This window comes from Balaenoptera borealis (genome assembly GCF_965194805.1).
Source record: "Balaenoptera borealis genome assembly, chromosome: 20".
NCBI lineage: Eukaryota > Metazoa > Chordata > Mammalia > Artiodactyla > Balaenopteridae > Balaenoptera > Balaenoptera borealis.
In genome coordinates, this window is record NC_138879.1 from 3,394,061 (window position 1) to 3,413,217 (window position 19,157).

At 38.2% G+C, this 19,157-nt stretch overlaps 1 long non-coding RNA gene across 1 annotated transcript in view; it reads right to left on the reverse strand.

The window, feature by feature from the left end:
* The window catches only part of LOC309617797, a 502,721-nt gene that overhangs the window by 315,646 nt on the left and 167,918 nt on the right, over positions 1–19,157 (reverse strand). The window lies entirely within an intron of this gene.

Consider the following 19,157-nt stretch of genomic DNA (forward strand, 5'->3'; position numbering starts at 1 on the left):
CTGTGTCAGTCATTCTGAGGGCTTTGCATCTTCTACCATTATAATTGCTATTCTACATACAAGAAAACCTAAGGCATAGAGAGGGTGAGCCTACACTCAGGGTTTCTCTTACCTACAAAGCCCAGTGACTCTATTCAGTCACTCAAGGGTTGAAGTATATTTTTTCATTTTCAACCTGAATGAGAGAAAAATCAATCTCTCCTCCCCTCCCCTCCCCCTCCCTCCTTCCCACCCTTTCTGGTCTATCTCTGTCTCCCTCCCAAAAACTTAAGAGGAAAGTAAGAATTCCTGAGAGCTGATTTTTAATTCTTATTCCCTCTCCTTATATAATGTCTTGATTTTCTTCCTTTTTAAAATAATTAATTAATTAATTAATTTATGTTTGGCTGCGTTGGGTCTTCGTTGCTGTGCGTGGGCTTTCTCTAGTTGTGGCGAGCGGGGGCTACTCTTTGTTGCGGTGCACGGGCTTCTCATTGCGGTGGCTTCTCTTGTTGTGGAGCACGGGCTCTAGGCGCATGGGCTTCAGTAGTTGTTGCACGTGGGCTCAGTAGTTGTGGCTCGCGGGCTCTAGAGCACAGGCTCAGGAGTTGTGGCGCATGGGCTTAGTTGCTCCGTGACGTGTGGGATGTTCCCAGGCCAGGGCTCGAACCCGTGTCCCCTGCATTGGCCGGCGGATTCTTAACCACTGCACCACCAGGGAAGCTCTGTTCCTCTTTTTTACAGCCACAGCTTCAAATTGTATTAACACACCTTCATTCTGAGTTAACTCATACTTTAACTCACAAGAGTCACAAGGCTTTTAAAGGGAAATAAATCAAAGTGATCATAAAGGAATTATAGCATGATTTATAGATGAATTTCCTTTTAAAAAATTATAGCTACCTCTCAGCGGAAGAAATAGAATCTTACCAAGAGCTTTGAAGCTCCCGAATACCCTTCTCTGAAAGGGGACCGCTACCCTGAGTTTTGTATGCATCAGTCTCTTGCTTTTCTTTGTAACTTGAAAATAAATGTGTGTCCCTAAAATAGGGGTTTTGCATTTTTGAATTGTATATAAATGATGCTGTATTAAATATTTTCTCCTGCAGTTTATTTTTTTTCCAATCAATGTTATGTTTGTAAGATTCACTGACATCAACTTGTGTCATTGGAGTCCATTTTTTTCACCACTGAATAACAAGGCATTGTATGACTATAATAATTGATTGGTCCACTTGCTGTCAGAGGTCATGAAGCTTGTTTCCCTGTTATTCTGCTTTTGTTATTACAAAATTTTTTTAAATCCATGAGTTCTACAACCTTATCTTGTCTATACTTTCCATGTTATACCTACACCCACCTGACTTTAGTTGAGTTCTCTTTTTTGGCTGCATCATAGAATCACCTGGGCATATTTTAAAAATCCGATGCCCACATCACACTCTGGACCACTTGTATCAGCATCTCTGAGGGTGGGCCTCAGGCATTAGTAGAATGTAAGATTTTCCAGGTGCTGACAATGGGCAGACAAGGTTGCATAACACTGTGTTAATTCCACCTCATTTGAATGGAAAAATTGCTTTCCTGGTCCCAGCTGCATTCAATATAATTTCCCAACAACCTGTCCTCAAATCAGGAGCTAAAATGCCCTATCACAAACAGGGAACTTTATCCTCATTAGCTGATTTTCTTTTCCCGAGTTCCATGGTTTGTACGGTCCGTCTATTTGCTTATGTCAGATGTGCCCAGGGGTGACATAATTGACTGATAAACCTCTAAGCAGTGGCTTCTTGAGGAAGCCTTGTTGATTCATGGCATGATCTGGGTAACTTTGCAAAACAGCGCTCTTGTTTACCCGGAGCCCAAAGGTTAAAATCCAAAATTCGATCCAATCCTTTAAAAATCTGCTTTGGGGGGAAAAAAATCCACAGCATTTTGCTCTGAAGTGAAGAATGATTAAACCCAGAGTCATGTGATCTGCACTGATCCTTTGCAAACCACAGCTATACCATCCTTTTCCAGGAAATATGTTCTTTTGGCCACTAGCCATTTCTTAAAGCAGAACCCTTGGTGAAGGATGAGTCAATAGGGTAAATGGTGACTCAGGCTCCAAAGAAAACAGAGAATGAGTTGATTTAATGCCTTGAGAAGTAGCTTGTTACCCAATTATGCAAAATGTAGAGCTTGATATCCAAGAAAACCATTATCCGGCATGATCCACAGGTTGGAGCTAAACTCGTCATTACCCCAGTGGGACAGCATTAAATAAAGAGCTGTTATTCATTCTTTAGAGAGTTGATAATAACAACACAGAGGTACTTTGGAGCAGTAAGCAACCAATATACTCTAACAGCACTGCAAGTCAGCTGTCTAGGCCCTCTATCCTGTGGCATGGGGGTTTCATTAATGCTTCTTGTCAACTATGCCATATATTTTCCCAGAAGGCTGCATGTCCAGGAATCACTGGTATTGAGAATTACTCTCATCCCTTCTATCTATCCAAACTCTTTCTTCTTGACTTCCAAGCCAATCTTTTTTAAAGTCATTTTTTGTACTCTCTTATTTTTCCAAGGATAAAAATTATAGGAAAACAACCTGCTGAAAAATATAATTAAGACCTAAATGGTATCTACATTGATATCTATTATTTGTATGTGAAGTTTACAGAATATTTAGCCCATAATGAATCTCATACCCAGACGAGGAGCTTAGTCAGGCAACAGATTTTATGTTGATTATTATTTAGTATTAATGAAACAGTAATTTGACTTCTTGGCCAAGTGACTATGTTTTTATTCTTTAAATTCTCTCAGATACAGAGGTTTGCGGAGACTAGATAAAAGATGCTTAGTAAAGTTTTCTAATTTCTGCAGTCAGAATGGAATATTGCCTTTGCCTGTTTTCTCTGTGGGCCTATTTGTATCATCAGAAACTTAGATAAACCTATAAATGAATATTATCCCCAGTATCTGCCACCCCAGTCTTGATCAGTAGTGAAAGAACCGTCTCAGAACTGTTTATCTCAATTGGCCATTTAAGTTTAATAGTAAAAGACTGGTTAATGATAACAATGCACTGTAAATCCTTCGGAAGGAAAAGAGAATGTTTTGTGGACCATTTGTTTTGTGTGTGGCAGTTTTAAGTTATTAGTTTTTAAAATCAGTACTTTTTAATGGAAAACACTTGACCAAAAATCTGTCACAGAATTAGAGACCCATTAAAAAAATAGTTTAATGAGGGGGAAAAAAAAAAAAAGAAACGTAGATAAGCCTAGATTAAAGGCACACTTACAGCCTTAAATCTATTCTTGGGCAGAGGAATTTTGAACCATTTCTATACACTCCAAAATATTAAGTCCTTGATGATTGTATACTGACAGAGAAGAAGAAAAATAAAAATAACTTAGAAGAGGTAAGGCTGAGGGGTTTTGTTTGCTTATTTGTTTTTCCATGATGAAAATTAAATAGGTTGATTATAAACATTCTGGTGTTATAAGAAACATTGGTAGGTATCACAGTTTTTCTTCTTTCTTACACATCTGAATGCCTCAGAACTTTCAAGAAAGATTCAGCATAATCGCCTGTGTGTTCCCTATACTTGGGTGAAGGATAATAAGAAAAAGCCATGTATTAGATGTATAATATTCATATAATTTAATTATCCAAGAGACAGTTACATAGAGATATATAAGCTGTAATATTTGTTGAGGTCATTTATCCACATAGGAGGTAGACAATTGAAATATATACGTATATATGTGTATATATATAAACGTATATATATGTGTGTGTGTGTGTGTGTATATATATATATATATATATATATATATATATATATATATATATATATACACACACGTATATTTATATATGGCAGTAGAAGGAAAACAGTCAAATAAAGAAATCAAAGAAAGAGGGGCAATCCCTATTCACTAATTTTTCTTTCCTCCCTTTTCTTTATATATTTCTTTATTAATTTTCTTTATAAGTATTTTCTGCTTTAAACTGTTGGTAGAGAACCATAACAAATATTCCAGTCCCCAGCAGTTTATTTATAGGTATTAAGACTAAAGGAACGCCTACCCACATTTTTATCTGGAGTCTTTAGAATTTAAACTTCTACTCCTGGACATAATTTCTATGTAAAATGAGCAGAACAGCAAATCACGTTTGTGTTCAGGGTTTTCCCATTCAGTTTCTCTGGATATCTGCCTCTCTGTTGCCATTCAGTAAGAGCTGTATGAACACAGAGTACTCTCTTATTAAGCGATGGCTTACGTCATTTTAATAATATTTTATTTTACTACATGTACACCATGTGATCTAAATTCTTCTGGGAAGATGAATAATAAGTACAGGGTATTATTACATATTTAGCTTCATATTTTGAGATTAGCTATTGTTAAATTATGTTTACTGATGTAGTCAAATGGCAGAAGATATAAATTATAGCAAGTCAGATCACTGTCTTATTGCTTGTATCCAGCTAGCTTCATTGAATAGGAGAACATACGTGGTGCATAAGGTAGCCAGGTTCAATGCATGTATATGCCCCAAATTTTGTTCTCTCTGGCTGGTGGCTTACCCCTCACCCCTGCTGGATGCCTCTCAGATCCAACCTTTGTTTTCTAAGAGGGTCTAAGAGTGAATGTAGATGAAGCAACACACACACACACAAACTCCCCTTAAATTAGGAATATTATCTGATGGCTGATCAAAGCTATGATCCATTGATTGATACATATGACAGCATTATTAGTATGTGTCGTGTCATGCACCATTGCTTTGATTTCATAAACACGCTCCGTTAAAAACAGAATCCAGCAGACCCTTTTAATTTGCCATCCTTGGACGTTCACAGACACCTTATGGAAGCCTGTACATATTCTTTCAAAGCAAAATAATATGGAAAATTGAGAGTGATTCCAACAAAGTATATCGATCCCGGCACCAGCATGTGTGAGTGTTGCTCTGGCTTTTACTAATATCATGACCCAGAGTGATGCTGTTTTCTCTTTCCTTCTTTGCTTCCTTCCCATCTCTCTCTTACTCTCTCATTTTCTCTTTTCCCCGAGTGCTTACTACTAGCAGTTAATAACAATAGCAAACACTTATATATTATGTTTCAGGCATTGTTCTGAGGCTGTCCACACATTATGATGACAGAGCCTCATGATACTACCTTTGAGTAGGTATTAGTATTATCTTTACAGCTGAGGAAGGCAAGGTCCCGACAAAGTAACATTCTTAGTGTTTGATCGCTAGCTAGTGTCAGAGCTTGAATTTGAACTCACACCAGCTGATTTTGTCTGGAGCCCATGCTCTTCACCCTTAACATTTTCCTGGATAAGAGATTAGGCAGAAGCACAAAATTAAAGTATACTTCTAATTAATTTAAAATAAGATTTGGAATAAAAATCCTGCTTGAATTGCTGACACAGATATGTTTTAAATTATGTGTGTTTTTATACTGTTGTTTCAAAAACATGCAGTAATTTCTAACTTCACCATATTAAATATAGATAGTAATTGCTAAAAGTGTTACCTGCTAGACCTACTTTAGATAATAATTTTAAGACTATGTTCCCTGTTGGCATGTCAATAAATGTTATTAACACAGACTTTAAATGTTAAGAAGTCTTTGTGGTGGAGATCAAACATCTCACTGCTATCTGTTTCCTAACTTGAAAAATATTCCCTCCGCATAGAGTACAAAGGTAAATATTAACCTCACCTTTCTGAATTTTCACAATTTCTTAATTAGCGAGATCCAAATAAGTGAGACTTAATTTGTCATTTTCCTATTAATGCTTTAGGGAGATCAAAATGCATCAGATAAATTACTTATAAAATTCAACAGTCTCCAGTTATCTGGAGAAGCAAACAAACATTGAGTTTTAATGATGAGTTCTCTGTAGACTTTGTAATATTTGCTTGGTGTTCTGTGCTGCTGTGTATCGTTTGTCACATATGTGATAAAGCAGTATGCTTTATATGTGGTAGACAGGCAAGGGCTGTCAGAGAATCTCTTATTGCATCTATATAATGAAATGTGATGGCCATTTGAAACAGCATTCCGTTTTTTTATCCATAAGTTAATAGTATCACATGTAATGAAAATTTATTTATTCCTTTTCTGTCCCTTGGAGCGTGTATCTTGGAATCACAAAACCACTTATTACCTGGGAGGTACTGGTCTTTGAAGTCCATATAATTACAGGAGAAGTTTAACTCACTCAGCTTTGGTCAGTTGTATGCATGATAGCAGAAGATTATTATAATTCTCTTTAATTAGCAGAGTGAAAAAAGTAGCTTGGAGAATAGTTTCTGGTCTTAGGGACCATTGTCAATGTTCCAGCATGGTAATTGAATGTCTCTTGAAATATTATATGCCAAAATGATTAAGTATCATTACGAGGGGAAAGTTTTATACAAAGGCAAATACCACAACTGATCATATTCACTCGATTACAATGAAAGTGAATATGCTTTAAAAGCACTCAAAAAAAAAAAAAAAGAGCACTCAATAGTTTTTGTTTCTTAGGCACAATGAGGCAGGTGTGCTACCCTAGAATAATTCATCTCGTTTATACGTGAGACATGTAATTGAAATCACCCTGCCATCCATATTCTTGATTGGAGTTTCATTTATTTTGTAAAGCTTTGGAGGGAAACAAACATAGGCCTACCCACATACACAACGATACCAACCTCTTTCTGCAGAGCCTTGAATTGCCAAAGCACCTCCATGAGTTCCAAATCTATTCCCTGGGCAGCATTTCTCCTTGAGTCTAATTAGGGTCCATTCTGTGTATTTACAAACAGGAAGCAACAAGCCTGCGCCCTCACAAACATCACTCAGAGGCCTCCTCAATTAGCAGGAGGCGTTGGTGATATTTGGGAACGGACACGGGGGTGATCGGAAGTCCATATGTCACAAAGGGCAGATGATCTAATTTTTTCTACCTTAAAGATGACAATCATTATACTGTTTTTGTATTATTAACTTGACAAATTGAGACACTTTCCAGAAATTTTAATGACCTAATGTCAATACTCTTGAAAAATGGGCAGCTAATACTTGGGAATCATAATTCAGAGATTAAATATCTGAAGTAAACTTGAATAAGAAACTGACAAATAAGGGTATTAGCAAAGGTCCCATTACACCAGGATGGATATGGACCCAGGTAATATGTCACAAAAGCATGCACCTTTTAAAAGGTTGAAGAAAGCAGTGCCCACCTAAAATGGATACTACTTCACATTTTTTTGAAAATGTTTATGTGGGTAAATATCTCCGTGAAAAACAGACAAGAATTCTGAGATGATTCCAGAGAACAAAAAAGATTTTCCCATTGTTTAATGCAGACTAGCTCTATTTTAATAGGGCCAACTTCCATTCTCCATAACCTAAAATATTATTATTAGAATAACTCTGATTTAACTATGAGAAATTTTATCTTCACTTTAAAAAATTTTTTCTTTTAGGCCATAGCATATCTAGATATTGTTTTGGAGAATATGTTTTTATTGGCGGAGGGGGGAACATCAACAAGAATATATACTACTGATGCACAGGAAAGCCTGAATCAACACTACTAATAATTATCGATTATAACTTGAAATAGCCATCTAAATATCAGTAATATTTATTCTATGTTACTAATTGTATCCCTAATAAAGGACTGCAAGTCGCCTTACAAGGGTCTTCTTTCTGTTCCACCCAAAGTAGAACAAATAGTGACAAACCCTTTCCAACTCTTAAGCATTAAGTTAGCAGTGGTTAGTTTGCTTCTCATTTAAATAACCTAAATACCTCTCTAGATTGGATTTGGTTACTGCAGGCGATACTGTAGATACAATGTTCTTCAAAAATATTGTTGAAAATTAGCAAGCGTAAACACTTTTTAAATGCAACTTGTGGGCTTCCCTGGTGGCACGGTGGTTAAGAATCCACCTGCCAGTGCAGGGGACACGGGTTCAATCCCTGGTATGGGAAGATCCCACATGTCGCAGGGCAACTAAGCCCGTGTGCCACAGCTACTGAGCCTGCGCTCTAGAGCCCGTGAGCCATGACTACTGAGTCTGCGAGCCACAACTACTGAGTCTGCATGCCACAACTACTGAAGCCCACATGCCACAACTACTGAGCCCACGTGCCACAACTACTGAAGCCCGCGCACCTAGAGCCCATGCTCCACAGCAAGAGGAGCCACCGCAATGAGAAGCCTGTGTACTGCATCGAAGAGTAGCCCCCGCTCGCCACAATCAGAGAAAGCCCGCGTGCAGCTATGGAGACCCAACACAGCCAAAAATAAATAAATAAATTTATTAAAAAAAAAAAAAAAGTCAACTTGTTCTTTTCCCAGTAGTGTTTGTTGAAATTCCATGATCCCTGAGAAGGTCAGCTCATGAACTTTTTGTTAGGGAATCAGCTGAATATTCAAACACAAAACGATATATGTCCCCTGCTCTGGCTTGTAGCAGCTTTAGGTACATGTGACACAGAAAAGAAATCATGAATTAATTATCAGTTCATCTTCTGTTGCAGGAAAACTTCTACTATGGCCAACACATGGACCAAATCTACATATTTTCTTCATACACGTGATTGGTACAGAGAGATGCTTAATATATTTTAAGTTGAAGTTGCTGACGAAGATAAATTTACCATTTCCCGTTATTTCTATGAATTTTAAATACTACATATTTAGTAAAAACAATAAGGGTGTATTATGTGCCAGAAACTATGCTAAATTCTCCGCATGAACTTTCTTTCTCTCACCATTAATCTTGAAGATGCTTACTACAATTACCCTTGCTTTAGCCACGAAGAAGCTAAATTCTAGAGAGAATAAATAGCATGCTCAAGGTCCTATAGCTAGGAAGAGGCAGAGCCACACCTGAACTGAAACGTGCCAGTCTCATTTTCTTGATCACTCTGCTGTAGTGACTGCTATTTTAGTTGATTTGTTGCCAATTCAATTGCTCCTGTGTGCACTTGAGTATTACATAACATGCTATGAGGTTTACAGAATGATCTTTCCAAAAGGCCAAAAAATTCAGGCAGTACAAAATCAGAAAAGGAAGAGCGAGTTCCCATTGTGGGTAGGCTTTAAACAGATGCAAGGACATTTGATGTTACATGGAAGAGGTGGGCATAGAAAACTGCAAATCCAAAGAAGAAAGGTAGGTGCTTTGGAAATTCAGCAGTGCTGCAGATAATTAGATATTCGTATACCTATAGATGAAATAGACACTCAAAACTTTAGAAGCTCAGAAAGGAATTTTAATGGTGGTGTTGAATCCAGGGAAATGTGATGAAGAATTTGGGATAAAGAGGATTGTCCCCTGGAGTGACAGGGAAAGGCGGAGGGGTCAAAGCAATGCAGTTGCTACATTCACAGAAATGAGCTTGTCTCAGTATTTTCCTAAATCATTGAAAGATGGGCAAAGAGATACGTACCATCTAATCTGCTTAACATCATCAGAACTGTTCTTCATAGTTCCCACTAGAATTGAGCCAAACTGGATATAAAAGTTATAAGATGATTATTTGAGATATACTTCTATAATCACCACAGTTTGGACAGTGTCCATTTTAGGGTATTATTAGTAAAAAAAAAAAAATTATTTAAACTCCTGGATGGCTGCATTTTTAAAATTCAGAATCTCTGAAGCAAAGTCTTGGTAGAAACATTGTTCACCCTGTGATGGGTGAGTTAAAATATAAGTTAGATCAAGTGACATTTCTGGAAAGTATATATTCCAGAGAACTGATTCATGAAAATTACTCACTGATACTATTTTCTGTTTATTTTGGATTATCTTTTAGGATTTGGAGCACTTTGTGCTATATTAAGACTAGTGCCATTCCCCTGGAAGGGCTGGAGAAATTTTCCTCTGTTTTTGTTTTCGGTGGTTTTACTGGTCTGCTCACCTCAGTTACCTACTCACAACTCACTCTTCATGTTATGAAGTATATAATTACCTAATATTTTGAGTGGTGCATTTAGCTGTTTCCTAAGAGTTACAGAATGGACTCCAATGAGTGATAAGGCTGTAGAAGTAAGCATAAGGCTGTTTAGAGGATATTCTTTCTTTGTGGCCCTGGTGGATTAATAATCGCCATCTGTAGGAAGGGAAGGGGTTATGGCGTCCCTCATCCCTAAGTCAGGCACCTCTAGACCCCCAGAGATGAGCAATTTTAAGACTGTAAGGATTAAATAGCCTAAGTGAGATTTCCAAATGATTAGAATATCACATTAACTTTTAAGGCAGTGTCCAAGTAAGGCTTTGGAAAGTGACATTAACATTGAAAGTCAAGAGAAGGTTCTTTTTCCAGCCAATTTCCCAGGTAAGCCTGATGTAATACAGGAGATCACAACTGAAGGAGGATGGTGAGATTTAAATCTAAACAGTTCTTATAGATGTCAGAAGGGGGAAAACATGATGAGGAAATAACTCATAAAAGTTGAAGAAAGCATACACATTTTTTTTTTATATACAAAGAAAATTCTCTGTCAGTAACTGAGGAAAGTTATAGGCACCATTTTAAGAGGAAACAGGAAAAAAAATTGGAAGAGTAAAGGAAATGTGGTAGCATGATTTGAGAAAGGATTTATGGACACTTGATGTTGAGATAATGTTTGATTTTATTTATACTTTGTTTGGAAACCCTAGCCCTATTGGCTCCTATGGCCTTCCCCCTGGTTAGGAAAAAATCATTTCAAAATACTCCATTTTAACCCCTAAGGTTAACACTATGATTAATAGCAGTTTTTTTAGTATAAAAAATAACATCAACAACAACTAACCTTTCCCAGGCTTATTTTGAAAGAATCGAAGCAGTCAGTGAAAGAGAACACTGAAAAATAGAGAGATAAGCCATGTGTATGACCTGGTGGGTATTTCCATTTGAAAATTCCCTTATAACGTTGAATGTAATCTATCAATCACTTACAATAGGGTATGCTTTATAGAATGAACTAACCTCCCTTTTCCATTCTTTACCTTGGGAAATAATGATTTAAGTAAAATATTCTTACACCTTTTGCTTGCCTACTATTAGTCCCTAATTGAGTATAGCCTTGTGGTTTAAGGTGAAAAGGGAAATTTTGAAAGTGGCTGTTAAAAACCTGATTCTGAAACCTAGCAGAGAGATCTAGAAAAGAGATCTGTCAGCAAAATTATAGTGACTAGTCAGTAAGTGGGCTAAACTGAAGCTTAAAAACCCAGACTGGAGTTTGAATGGCAGTTCTTCAACTTACAAGTTGTGTGTCCCTTTAGGCAAATTAAGTTCTTTAAGCTGCAGGTTAAAATTGCATATACGCAGTATTATAGCCCTATGATCTTTGGCGAGTCACCTAATATTCTGAAGCCTCAGCTTCCTCATCTGCAGGGGACACGGGTTCAAGCCCTGGTCCAGGAAGATCCCACATGCTGCGGAGCAACTAAGCCCCTGCGCCACAACTACTGAGCCTGTGCTCTAGAGCCCGTGAGCCACAAATACTGAGTCTGCGTGCCACAACTACTGAAGCCCATGTGCCTAGAGCCCGTGCTCCGCAACACGAGAAGCTACCGCAATGAGAAGCCCGCGCACCGCAACGAAGAGTAGCCCCTGCTCGCTGCAACTAGAGAATGCCCGTGCGCAGCAAGGAAGATCCCACGCAGCCAAAAATAAATGAATTTTTAAAAAATTATAAAAAAAAGGAAAATAGACGAAATGGTTATGTGCCTATTGTCACATCTCCTTGACCCTAAGGTGGGTTCCGCTGATCAGAAATAAAGAATGAATTACTCAGCCATTAAAAAAGAATGAACTAATGCCATTTGCAGCAATATGGATGGACCTAGAGATTGTTATACTGAGTGAAGTAAGTCAGAGAAAGAGAAATATTGTATGATATCACTTATATGCGGAATCTAAAAAGAAATGATACAAATGAACTTATTTACAAAACAGAAACAGACTCACAGACTTAGAGAACGAACTTATGGTTACCGGGGGGGAAGGGTTGGGGGAAGGGATAGTTAGGGAATTGGGGATTGACACGCACACACTGCTATATTTAAAATGGATAACCAACAAGAACCTACTGTAAAACACAGGGAACTCTGCTCAATATTATGTAACAACTTAAGTGGGGAAAGAATTTGAAAAAGAATAGATACATGCATATACATAACTGAATCACTTTCCTGTACACCTGAAACTATCCCAGCATTGTTAATCAACTATACTCCAATATAAAATGTTAAAAAAAAGAAGTGAAAGATACAATGACAATAAATCAGGCATTATCTGTGAGCCCTGGATAATAGTGCTGGCTAGAGAATTGTGAGCACAGAAGGTAAACCCATATTTAGAATATGCACCTCTCCTAGTAACTGTTTACCAGGGGTAATGCCATATTGCTGCTGCTGACAGGTCAGACATTTAGGGTGGTAATAATATCAGACTTAGTAAAAAGTAAACAATGCATCATCTCCATCCTGTTTTCAGAACTATTTCATTCATAAGCCATTGTGCCAGTATTGAGAGGGTCAAGGTCAGAGATTCGCTGCCCTCCCTGGATGAGTCATTATAGCTACCTAATTGCAATGGCTTCTTTGTGGCTGGATGCTCAAAGATTCATACACTCTGTGCCCATTCCTTGAGGTCCACCCATAGGCCTCTACCCCAGATGTTTTTGTATCTGATTTCCAGTATTGTTTCCGGAGCCCTGCCCAACCAGCTAAGCCATTCAGCGCTGCTCAGAAGTCCTTGTATAGCCACTTCTTTCTCCATCCAAAATTCATGGCCAATTGTGCAGCTCAAACACCTTTTTGGAGGATTTCCCTTCCCCATTGTCTTTCCAGGAGTTCTCAGGTTGGGGTATCCCCAGTGCATTTTTGGCTTGTGCCAATATATCAAGTCAGACCTGAGTTTTTCCTTATCAAGAAAATCATAGGAGTGAACTGAGAGTAAGATATCAGTGTCTTAGGTGACAAGGGGGTCTGGGAAGCTTGTTCACTTGTGCTTTCTGGGTCAGCTTAGGACCACTTCTGAATGTGCCTCTTCATCTTTCAACAGAGTTCTCTTGTGCCTCAACAACCTTGTGGACTCTTGCTCAGCTCACGATGGGAAGCTCTCTTACTATATAGTCCTTTGCTGTTTCATGGTTAGGTGTTCAGATCCTAACACGGCCCAGTACAAGCTATTGGGCTGCTGCTTAGTGAATAGTTCCCTGCTGACTATGGCATGGCCTTGCTCCAGAAATCTAGAGGTCTTCCCAATGCCGTGCTGGAGGCCAGCTGGTACCTGCTCATGAGAGCTAATTGTAATCAGCCCTTTCCAACTCCACTTTCAATGACACCACATGGATAGCTTGACATTGGCCATGGCAGGAGTATTTACACCATGTACTGTCCAATGCTACAACTGAGGAATTTTTTTCAGTGCTAGTTTACTAGCACACCAATATGTTTTCCCAGTGAGTCTCTTACAGGAGCTTCCCAGAAACCAAACATCATTCTTCTGGACCATTCATCTAGCTACACTCTAGTGAGTGATTCGGACCCAGAAGCCCATCCCCAGGGGCTACTTCCTTGGGCCACTTCTAATACCAACTGCTTAGGTTTGGGTTTTCCAAGAATCTCATCCTGAGACAAAGATTCTTTTGTTTGATCGGTAATCCCAGGAACCACAGATGGAGGAGTGAGAAATGGAAATGGAAAAAAAGACAATCAACTGTGTTATCAAGCCTGTTCCCACTCTGGGCAAGCAGAGTTCAGTCCTGCTGGGAACATTGATAAACCGTGCAAAACTTTCCTTACAGGTAACCCACCTGCAGTGAGGAACCTGGGATATAGTAAACCAATTCTCTGATTAAGAGCTGCTTTAGGGAACTTTCAGCTTGCCTTGTGCAAAGGTAGATTGTGTTTCCTGGGCCAGAAATAAAACCTCAGACAATGACTCACTGTTGTTTACAGTAAAAGGCCTTTGATGAATAAAGGTAAATTCTGAGAGTATATGAAGGTACTGACAGTTTTTATGACAGGAAGTAACACATGCATTTTCCACACATTTTACCTACTTGGCAAATAATTTTCATTGGATTCCTATAAACTCTAAATTAAGCCCTTGGGATCTGCAAAGGGAAATCGACCTAACACCAAAAGAACAATGTATCAAACAATGACGCTCTCAGCGGGAAAATCACAGTTGTACAAACTAAAGAACAACAGTGGCAAGAAAAGTTGCCTTGTACAGAGTCTGTAGCCAAAGAGTAAACTTCCTTTGAAGAATAAAAACTAGCCTGTGTCAAAGGAACCACAGAAAAAGTGTTAACATCTAACACTTCCCAGGAAAAGGGTTAGAATCTGGACCAGAGGACTTCCTTCCAAACATGTGACACACACTAACAAGAAAAAGCAAAGTCTTGGGATATTTATTTGGATTTTAGAAGCTTTGACAAAGAACAGCACTGAATGGAAAAGCAGATTTTGGACGAAGTAACTAAATGCTGACTGACAGACTGCCTATAAGATTGGGAGTAGCCTTTGAATTTTCTCTACTAATAAAGTTAATACAGGAGGATTTAAAAACTGCCAAATACAGATATGCAAAAAGATGCAAAAAGTTAAAAAAATTCCCCAAGCTGCATCACCAGTATATACGGTTTTTTGTTTGTTTGTTTTTAACATTTTGGTATCTATTCCCCATAACATTCTTCTTGTTCTCTCCTCTCCCCCCTCTCTCCCCTTCTTCTCTCTTCCCATCCCCTTTCCCTTTTCTTCCCCTCCCCCTCTCTCCCCGCTCCACCCCCCTCTTCCTCTCTCTCCCCCTTTCCAAAATAGGGAACATTTTTTTTTTTAATATTTTAAGTTTGATTCTGTTCCACTGTTTTTCACCCTTTCCTGTAGGAGTTACCTGTATGTTGGATCTGCCTTGTCAGTTCTCTGCATCTACCATGCTTTTTTTTTTTTTAAGTGAGTGAGTTGTTGTTTTTTTTAAAATTAATTAATTTATTTATTTTTGGCTGTGTTGGGTCTTCGTTTCTGTGCGAGGGCTTTCTCTAGTTACGGCGAGCGGGGGCCACTCTTCATTGCGGTGCGCGGGCCTCTCATTATCGCGGCTTCTCTTGTTGCGGAGCACAGGCTCCAGACGCGCAGGCTCAGTAGTTGTGGCTCACGGGCCCAGTTGCTCCGCGGCATGTGGGATCTTCCCAGACCAGGGCTCGAACCCGTGTCCCCTGCATTGGCAGGCGGATTCTCAACCACTGCGCCACCAGGGAAGCCCCTACCATGCTTTTCTAATAGTCATTTTCTCTAATTTCAAGTATCAGTTGAAGTTGTCCTCCACGTGGTTTCTTTACGTTTTTTAGAAAGTTACTTCCGATCTTTACTGCTTTCAATGGCATCATCTACATCACTTCCACAATCCGCTCAGCTTCCTTTAGTTTCCTCCTGGTTCCGTAACCACTCACCTACGATGAAGATTAACCTAGAGAAAGCACATGAGCAGACAGCTTCAAGTAGGAGGGACCCAACTAATTCTAGACATCTTGACATAAAGATAAAGGTAGCAGATGATGAGAGAAAGAGTTTCAGGCAGAAAGAATGAGCAGAGACACACAGATAAAAAGCCTCCATTTGTGAATTAAGGTGAGTCTAATTTTTCCTATAATTTTCGGTGTATAAAGAAGTGAAACAAGATGATAAAGATTTGGGTCAAGATGACGACGATAATGTAATATACATCTTTAATACAAGATGTATGTATGTGGTGGAAACTAAGACCACAGATCCAAACTTAAGATAGACTCTGCTGGTAGTCTGTACGGAGGAAAGAAAGGAAGAGGGACCCTGCTGACCACAGGTTGGGTGATTCTATCTCCCAGGTCCTCAAAACAACAAAACACAGGCTTCCTTATATACAGTTATAATCCAGGATCTGTTTAGGAATTGGACTGGGGTCATCCTATGGGGTGGCCTTCAAGTTGTAGGGTGCCAAACGTCAAGAGGCCCTTTTAAGGGGTGCTGATAACATGTATTTCTTACAGATCACAGTATTTATCCCCTTGAAAAAGAAAAGGCTTTAGCAGTTTTCTGAGACCTCAGTATTCTTTCTCCAACCAGTAGGCTACATTTCCTATTGCTCTGTTCTGATGGTGCTGACTTTGTCACAAAGACTAAGAAATATACTTCTTCTTTGAAGCTGAATTAGAAGCCATCATTTATGCATATCTAATATCACATTTCAAAGATTTCAAATGTCCTTGATGTGAGACACCTTAATCAAAACCATACCACAGGTACATGAGTTCAACATGATCATAGGTATTCCTCATGATGAATTTATTACTCTCTTGTGAAATTCACATTTAAGCCTTTAGAGCTGTTTAAACAAATCAGATAAACCTGAGTTCATACTCCAACAAGCAGAAATAGGTATAAACTTTAAAAGAAAGTTATCCCTGAGCTCAACCCCTTTCCTGGAAACTTTCTAAGGTATAAAAATAAAGCAAGCCAATAGCATTATAGAAAATGTGATATCCAAATAGAATTGTTTATAAATAGAATGTTTTACAAAGTTTCCACGAGGCATCAGGTGTCCTCTAAACCCCCTGCATGCTGACATTTTCCAGCCCACTAGCTAAATTAAGGCTGAGGAAAAAATTACCTATGCATTGTATTTTTATGTGGCCGTTAATCTATTTTTATATACTGTGGATATATAACATCAGTTCATATCAAAAGACATCCCACGCCCACACAGACACCACAACACATGTATATGGGCAAAGATGAGCAAGAAGATGAAATATTCATTCACTTTCATGTTGCCAAAGACACTTTCACGTTGCCAAATATTCATTCACTTTCATGTTGGTTTCATGTTGTAACCAAAAACGGTCTGGAATGAGTAGGGTGAGCAAATGTGCTTGATTTTCTGGGACTGTCTCTGTTGAAGCCTGTTGCCCTGATTTAGTTACCGAAAGCACCCCCTTGTACTCTCCAAAGTGTCCCATTTTAGATAATAAGTCCTGTGATCATCCCAAGGGTGGGACAATTCATCAGTTATTTGTGAGTTTCTGTAGTATTTGGAGGAAGCAAAATTAGAAACATTCGAATAAATTAATTGTCCAGCAGAGAGAATACCATTCAGTTAAAAACAGATTTCAGGACAAGTAGAATTATAAAGATAATGAAAATGATAAAGAAAATGAAAACATACAGATGATTGCTCTGTGACAGTTTGAGGATTACCTTTGCAGTCAGGAGGATGAAACAAATGACGTGCCCAGATAAACTCAATTTACTCCAAAGATATTCAGGAAAAACAAACAAACAAAAAATCTAAAACATGAAATCAAAAGATATGAATGGAAATATTAAACATTTATCTTTGTTCTTCCCAAAGAATATTATCACTATCTCAAAATTGGCTATGTTATATTCATTTTCTGTGCTTCTATTTCTTTCTGTCTTTGGCACACGTGTTCATATACACTCCAGCTAGGGTATAGTCTGCTACACAACAATGATTTGGCTTGTGTAATTACACTTGGGTAAATATAGTAAGCCTAGATACAGGGAAAACAAAGCTTCCTTCTTCATATAAGAATACAAAATCTGTTGCCAGGATCCTGGCACTAACACTTTTCTTACTTTCACATCACAATAGGCGTCCAAACACTGAACAAGTAACAGTAGTACTAGTGAGATTTACTTTTCTGGCCCTGGATGTCCAAGGTAGAAAATGAACAGAAGTGTATGTTTGTTTTAAAAAGTTTATTAAGGCTAGTTTTTTCCCTTACATTAATTTTAAATGATCATATATATTTTTATATGACGATATGTTGACATATATACCACACTCAAAATGCATGAATATTTCAACTAATTTTAATTATCGTAACTTTTCACAGGTATGTGATTTGTTTACATAGGATTCATTATCTGGACTTTGTGTCTTGTTCTTTACGCTTGTATAGCCCTTAGAAAATGAAAACATACAGATGACTGCACTGATGATTACCTTTGCAGTCAGGAGGATGAAACAAATGATATGCCCAGATAAAATCAACTTACTCTGAAGATATTCAGGAAAACATGATTCCAAAGTCTGGAAATCAAGAGAGATTAAGGGAAATATTAAATATTAAAAAATTTTAATTGGTGGTGGTGGACTGGAGAGATCCTGTTTTGTGTATATGAATTAGTGAGTGGAAAATGTTGCATACAGGTGTTCACAACTGGACCAAGCAATGCTGGAAAATTCAAACTTGGGTATCAGAAACATAAACTGATAATGTGACAACACAGAATGTACAGAACCTTTGGCCTGTCCCTCAATTCCAGAAATGATTTTAATTTGAAAGTGAGCCTACAGTGAGCATTTTATATGACACATGCCTGCAAAGAGCACAGATGTTGGCTTAAACAGTCGTAAGGTCAAATCCTACGGCTCCAAACTTACTAGCCATGTGCCTTTGAACCCATTTTTCATCTTCTTTCAGTGTCACCTATAATGCGGTTTGAATGAGTTATTGGTATATAAAGCATTTAGTACAGCACCTGACATATAATCAGGAGTCAAGAAATGATGAATAATCTTTCTTTGTTTGTAGAACGTTTCTGAATAGAGAGAACTCTGCCAGTCCTACTGCAACAGACCTCCTAACTGTGGTTGCTGAAGGAGTTTGTAAAACAAAGAATAACTAGTGTCTCACCCATTCAAGATTCTTTTTAAAAGCCAAATAGGTCAATAGGTCAATACTTATTTATATTCTCACTTCCACTTGCCAACTGTATTAAAGTGGCAGGCATATTCCTCCCTTGCCCGCTTAGTGGGCAAACTGATAGGTCCCTGAAACATTGTTTTTATTTTCTCAGACATCTGCTTTTCTTATAGTCCTTATATTTGCTGGGCAGATTTGGATGTGACCTTGGCTTTGGGAAAGCAGATTTCAAACTACTCATAGAGAAAAAACAAGTATGATCCCATGTCAGAGAGATTCCTTAAAAAAAAAAAAAAAAAAAAAAGATATAATCCTGATTTTGAAGTCACAAATAATTCCAACGAGAATAAATTAGGGGTAGAAGGATTAGTCATTGTAGCAGCCAGATAAATGCTAAAAAACTTTTCAGAAAATATGCCAAACACAGACTGATCCCATGCACGAAGAA